Genomic DNA, 5,862 nt, shown 5'->3' with positions numbered 1-5,862 from the left:
TCTTGACATATATCTGATCCTCCAAGGATACAGTCCACCCTCGAGTCGGGACTCGATTGAGGTGACGGTTTGCTCAAGAGAGCCTCGATTTGTAGGCTTTTTCCTTGGGGGAATTTTCCAAGAATCATATCGACTCTCTTCTTGGGAGCTGGAGGTGGCGAATCCGTCTCCCTCTCCGGTGATCTTTTGCGTTTTGGAGAGGTATCTCTGGGACCTCTTTTCTGATAGGGCGGTGGCTTTTTGAGGTCCAAGCCCTTTATTTCTCTGGCTGTGAATTTAACTGCCAGCTGTCGTTGGAGATCCCAACATTCTTCAGTTGAGTGCCCTTCTCGATCGTGATAGGAGCAATGTTTGTTCTTATCAAAGCCTTTTGACCAGGGAGTTTTGTTTGCTGCGGCGACAGGTTTTTCTTCCTTGTCCTCCTCGATTGCGTAGGAATGTTCTCTCTGAGTCTGATTGTTTCGGAGGTTCCCCCTTTTATGAGGTCCCTTTGCCTCTGAGGATTCACCTTTCGAGTGATTCTGAGGTTTCTTGTGGAGTTTATCCAGTGCAGCTATCTCTTCCTCCAAAGTAATATATCTAGTGGCTTTATGAAGAGCATCATCGATAGTTGGAGGAGTATTGAGTGTTAGCTCCGACCAGAACTCCGATTTATACCACAGACCTCTTCTAAGGGCCTCGATGGCGACTTGGTCGTTGGGATTCGAGAGCTTAGTTCTTACAGCTCTGAATTTCTCGATGTAGACTCGTAGCGAGTCCCCCATTCCTTGTCTGACCTTCCAGAGGTCGGCCTCAGAGGCTTGCTTCATGATATGGGTCGAGTACTGCTTCATGAAGGCATTAGTTAACTGGTCGAAACTGTCTATCGAGGCTGGTTCGAGACCAGAGAACCACTCAAGGGCTGTTCCAACCAGGTTTTCGGCGAATGTCATGCAGTAACCTGCTTCACATTCTTCCTGTGTAAAATGGGCTTTCACGATAGCTAATCGGAAGGCTCTCAAATAGGCCTTTGGGTCAGAGGTCCCATCATACTCGGGAATTCTAATTTTTCGGGTATCTCTTATGTAAGAGCTGGCAATTCTGTCAGTGAATGGAGTCCCACGGGTTTCTTCAATCAAGCTATCGATTTCGGGAGCTGAGCTTGTTGCCTTGTGGACCTGAGCTCCCAATTCTTGGAGAGCTGCGTGAGTTCGTTCCATATATCTACGGATAGAGTCAGGTCCTTCTAAGGGAAGGACATTTGGGTCGTTATTAGGTATCTGATGGGCAGGTTCCTGACGGAATCGTGTTGGTTCATCTTCCCATGCAGTTGGTGGGCTAAGTCGCTCGCCAGCTCTTGGGTTATCAGAGTCTACCCTTTGATACCCGTCCACGTTCGGGGTTGAGCTTCTGGTTTGATAAATCGAAGCTGAAGTTCTGCCCCCGGATGGGAAGGATACTCCTGCTCCGGACCTAAAATCAGGCGGCGGAGGAGGTAAGCGAGTGCTCCGGTCAGCAATCTGACTGGGTGTGGAGCTGGTGGTCGCTACGTTACTTCCCATAGCACTGGTGATAGGTGGGTTAAACACGGGAGCTGTCCCAGTATGAGGTGTCTGGAAAGCGGATCCCCGTCCTTCCGGAACAGTGATGTCAGGAGAAAAGTCTAAACGTCCTCGGGGGAACGAGGGATCGTTCAATCGATCTCGGAAAGTGACCCCCGGAGCTTGACGTTGCGGTGGTTGGGTTGTTGTGTTTAGAGATCTAGTTACCTCTTCAAATTGTTGCTGCCAAACAACTAGCTGATGCATTGTACGCTCATTTTCCTGAGCTTTGTCTACTAATTGCATCATCATCTGACGAATCTCAGAGAGCTGAGCCTCCGTTTGATTCGGAGTGGCTTGCTGCTGAGGATTCTCGGTGACTGGAAGCCCGGGGGCGGTTCCACTTGATAATCTCGGGTTAGTAGCTCCAGTGGCGGTCTGGCTCGTTCGAGCGCTAGCCGGAGGCTGTTGCCCAGATCGGTGATCGCCACGTCGAGGCTTCGAAGTTACGAGACTATAGCCTCCATCTTTCGGTGAGCCATCGCTCTGAATCGGGAGGTTGAGGTCAGACGGATTCATTGTCTGATCGGTAGGATTCATCCTCAAGTTAGTGTAAGGGATTCGATTGTTTCTTCCCCACAGACGGTGCCAATTGTGAGGGATTAAACTCACCACCTGGATTTTAGATAAGGTTAAGGTTTTGGAAAGGTTAGGGAAAGATAACGTGGGCTGAATTCCGTAATAACTTGTAGAATGAATGATGATTTTGTATTGATAACTTGGTAAAAGATTGGTTACAAAGAGATGTTTCTCTTGATGATTACAAAGATAACAAGGTGTTTTTGAGATTATATGAATGATTGTGAAAATGAATAAGGGTCGAATAGGATCCCCCTCTTTAGTCCTCGACCTTCTCTTTAAATAGCCTTGGACTTCTCTTGATTATCTTTAACTGATCTCCGAGATCTTCTCCATTTGTTGAGGAATCCGCAACAGCTCCCTTTGACCGGATCCTGCGCTCCTTCTGTTATGATGTGAGCTTTCTCTTCACTGTGACCTCTTCGAAGATTGCCCTTAGCTTCCAGCCTCCGGTTTCGTATTAAACCTTAGCTAAGGTCGCCGATACGCGTTGGGCTTTATCTCGGCCCAACACTTATTTTGGTTCTATCGTTAGCTAACAGGCCATATTTGGGCCCAACAGCATCTACTGTGATATACCATGGATTTTACCCATTTTTAACCATGGTATACTAGTATTTTATTATATATTTAATCTGTTTTCTAGCTTATTAGGTATATTTTCAGGTTCAGGAGCATTTTGTGGGAAAGTGATGTTTTTGGAGCATTTTAGAGTACAAGAGATGATATACCCGAGTTGACCATTCAAGACTAAGTCGGAAGTCAACATTGCGATTATAATCGATCGATACTCATCCTGAGTCGTCGATCGATGTAGCTGAGAAGATCCGCGTACTAGAAGATTATAATCGATCGATACACATCCAGTGTTGTCGATCGATATCGAGGACAAAATGGTTTAGCCGACTACTTCACCAAGACTTCACCAAATTACGAGATTGCCCCTGACGAGTTTTTAACCTAATGGAAATGCTTAAATATTCCTGATAAGTGTCTTTTGATGGCAACTTTCGAAAGAAGCAAGCTTTTAACAACCCTCAAAGCAGAGAGTGTGAGAGAGAGACTAGAGTTTTATTTGTGTTTGAGAGATTGGAGAGATTTCTCATCTCTTTTTGTATTTCTACTTTATTCTGTCTATGCAATTCTTTCATCTATCTATTGTTATGAATTGCTTAGCTATGTCTGAGTAGTCTACTTGTTAGATCTAGGGTTCAAATAGGTTTGTGGGATTAGCCCCAAAATATAATTGCTAAGTTGTGTTACTCATCAAATGGATTGCACCCTATGCTTGTTTTAGATTAGCAACTAGAACATAGATCACTAGGATCTTGATTATCTTGAATTATCCATTTGAGCTTGCCTGTCTCCCGTTGAGAAGAACGACAGTTCCGCCTTGAGACCTTGTGGTCATATTCGGCTCGCGCCTAGGCAGATCTAGAAGCCGTCGATCGATATCCCGACAGGTGAATCGATCGGCGCTGCGAAAGGTGTATCGCTCGATATCTCAAAAGGATATCGACCGACTCTTTTTCTGTGTCATCAAGCGAAAGGTGTGGCCAGAGATCTAGATAATTTAACCAGTGATACTTCACTTGAGTTAAGCGGCTGAGATCTATAGTATCATGCAAGCAACTTGTTAAAGCATTTATAGAGATTATAATCTCCATTCCTAAATAGAAACCGTATGTCTAGCACTCTTTATCACATTTAAACAACCCATCATATTGTTAGTTAGAGCAACTACCTTGCTCATTTTAGGAATTGTTACTTTTTATTTCATCATATAAACCAACCTTGCCTAGGATTGATTAGTAGATTTTATTTAATTGGTTCCCTAGCTCCTCGTGATTCGATCCCTAAGTACTACAGCTGTACCTCTTATTTGAGAGAGTAAGCTCTACTGGGTAAATTGAGCACTATCAAATTTGGCGCCGTTGCCGGGGAGCTTTGATCGCCATTAGATTTAATCTTATTAATCTTAGGTTTTTCTTTTACCCCCTTTCTAATTAAAATTTTTCTTGTCTTTTCAGGTACATGCCCAGCAGTACCAGAAGCAACAGGGAAAATCAACTATTATTCTCAGAAGATCTTGCACACTTGGAACGTTCAATCTGCAAAGACCTACTGATGTGCCCTAAATCAGCAGCAGAAACAATTCGAGAAAACTTGGCTTATGTGTTTGGATCAAACGAGATGGGCTTGATGATTTATGAAAAATATGTTTATAAACATATTTCAGCCCAAAGAAAGAAGGGCCCAATAAGAAAATGCAAGCCATGGTCGAATAATATATCAATCTGACGGCAATTCAGAGACCGTCGATCATGCAAAAGAGCGCGACCAGCTGATGAGTTTCGCGAGCACAATTTTCCAAGTTCATTCAAAAGTCTTTGGTCTTTGGTCTTTGGTCTTTGGTCTTTAGTCAAGTCTACAATATTTATTAGTTTACAAGTTTCTAGGTTTTGACTAAACCTTTTGTATGCTTTGCCTATTATATAAAGGCCATTTGATCAATGAAATAAAATAAGCTTTGAGTGATTATTTTTGGAACCTTGAGAGGGTATCTCACTTTTCTTGTTCTTGGTGTGGTTAGCTCCAAGTAACACTCTCTTTCTCGTTGGACCGGTGCGTCACATCCGGCAACAGATCGAGTTTGCTTCCTTGTCGGACCTCTGAGTCATATCAGGCGACAATCAAGCACCTCTGGTAGTATCATCGGGCCTTCCGCAACCCTTTGTGTCACCGTTCAATCCATCAGTTCTCTTCGGAGTTCACCTCTGGTAGTATCATTGGGCCTTCCGCAACTCTTTGTGTCACCGTTCAAACCATTAGTTCTCCCTTTTGGCGAGTTCATATCCCCTAAGTCCGTTTGAGTGATCCTGTCCCGACCCAGGACGTATCAAGTGGTATCAGAACCACTCAACCGGTACTTGTCTGTTCATTTTTCTCATCTTTCCATCTTCTTCATCCATCTTCTACCTTTCATCTTCTTTTCTAAAAAAAAAAAAAAAAAAAAAGTTCTACAAAAAGCCAAGAGATCATTCTATCTGAAGCTAAAGAAATACAGATTTGAGGGCAAATCTTTTTAGAGAAGGAGGGAATGATGTGCCCTAAATCAGCAGCAGAAACAATTCGAGAATACTTGGCTTATGTGTTTGGATCAAACGAGATGGGCTTGATGATTTATGAAAAATATGTTTATAACATATTTCAGCCCAAAGAAAGAAGGGCCCAATAAGAAAATGCAAGCCATGGTCGAATAATATATCAATCTGACGGCAATTCAGAGACCGTCGATCATGCAAAAGAGCGCGACCAGCTGATGAGTTTCGCGAGCACAATTTCCCAAGTTCAGTCAAAAGTCTTTGGTCTTTGGTCTTTGGTCTTTGGTCTTTAGTCAAGTCTACAATATTTATTAGTTTACAAGTTTCTAGTTTTGACTAAACCTTTTGTATGCTTTGCCTATTATATAAAGACCATTTGATCAATGAAATAAAATAAGCTTTGAGTGATTATTTTTGGAACCTTGAGAGGGTATCTCACTTTTCTTGTTCTTGGTGTGGTTAGCTCCAAGTAACACTCTCTTTCTCGTTGGACCGGTGCGTCACATCCGGCAACAGATCGAGTTTGCTTCCTTGTCGGACTTGTGAGTCATATCAGGCGACAATCAAGCACCTCTGGTAGTATCATCGGGCCTTCCGCA

Source organism: Raphanus sativus, chromosome 4 (genome assembly GCF_000801105.2).
Source record: "Raphanus sativus cultivar WK10039 chromosome 4, ASM80110v3, whole genome shotgun sequence".
NCBI lineage: Eukaryota > Viridiplantae > Streptophyta > Magnoliopsida > Brassicales > Brassicaceae > Raphanus > Raphanus sativus.
Note: the sequence above shows the minus strand (reverse complement) of the source record.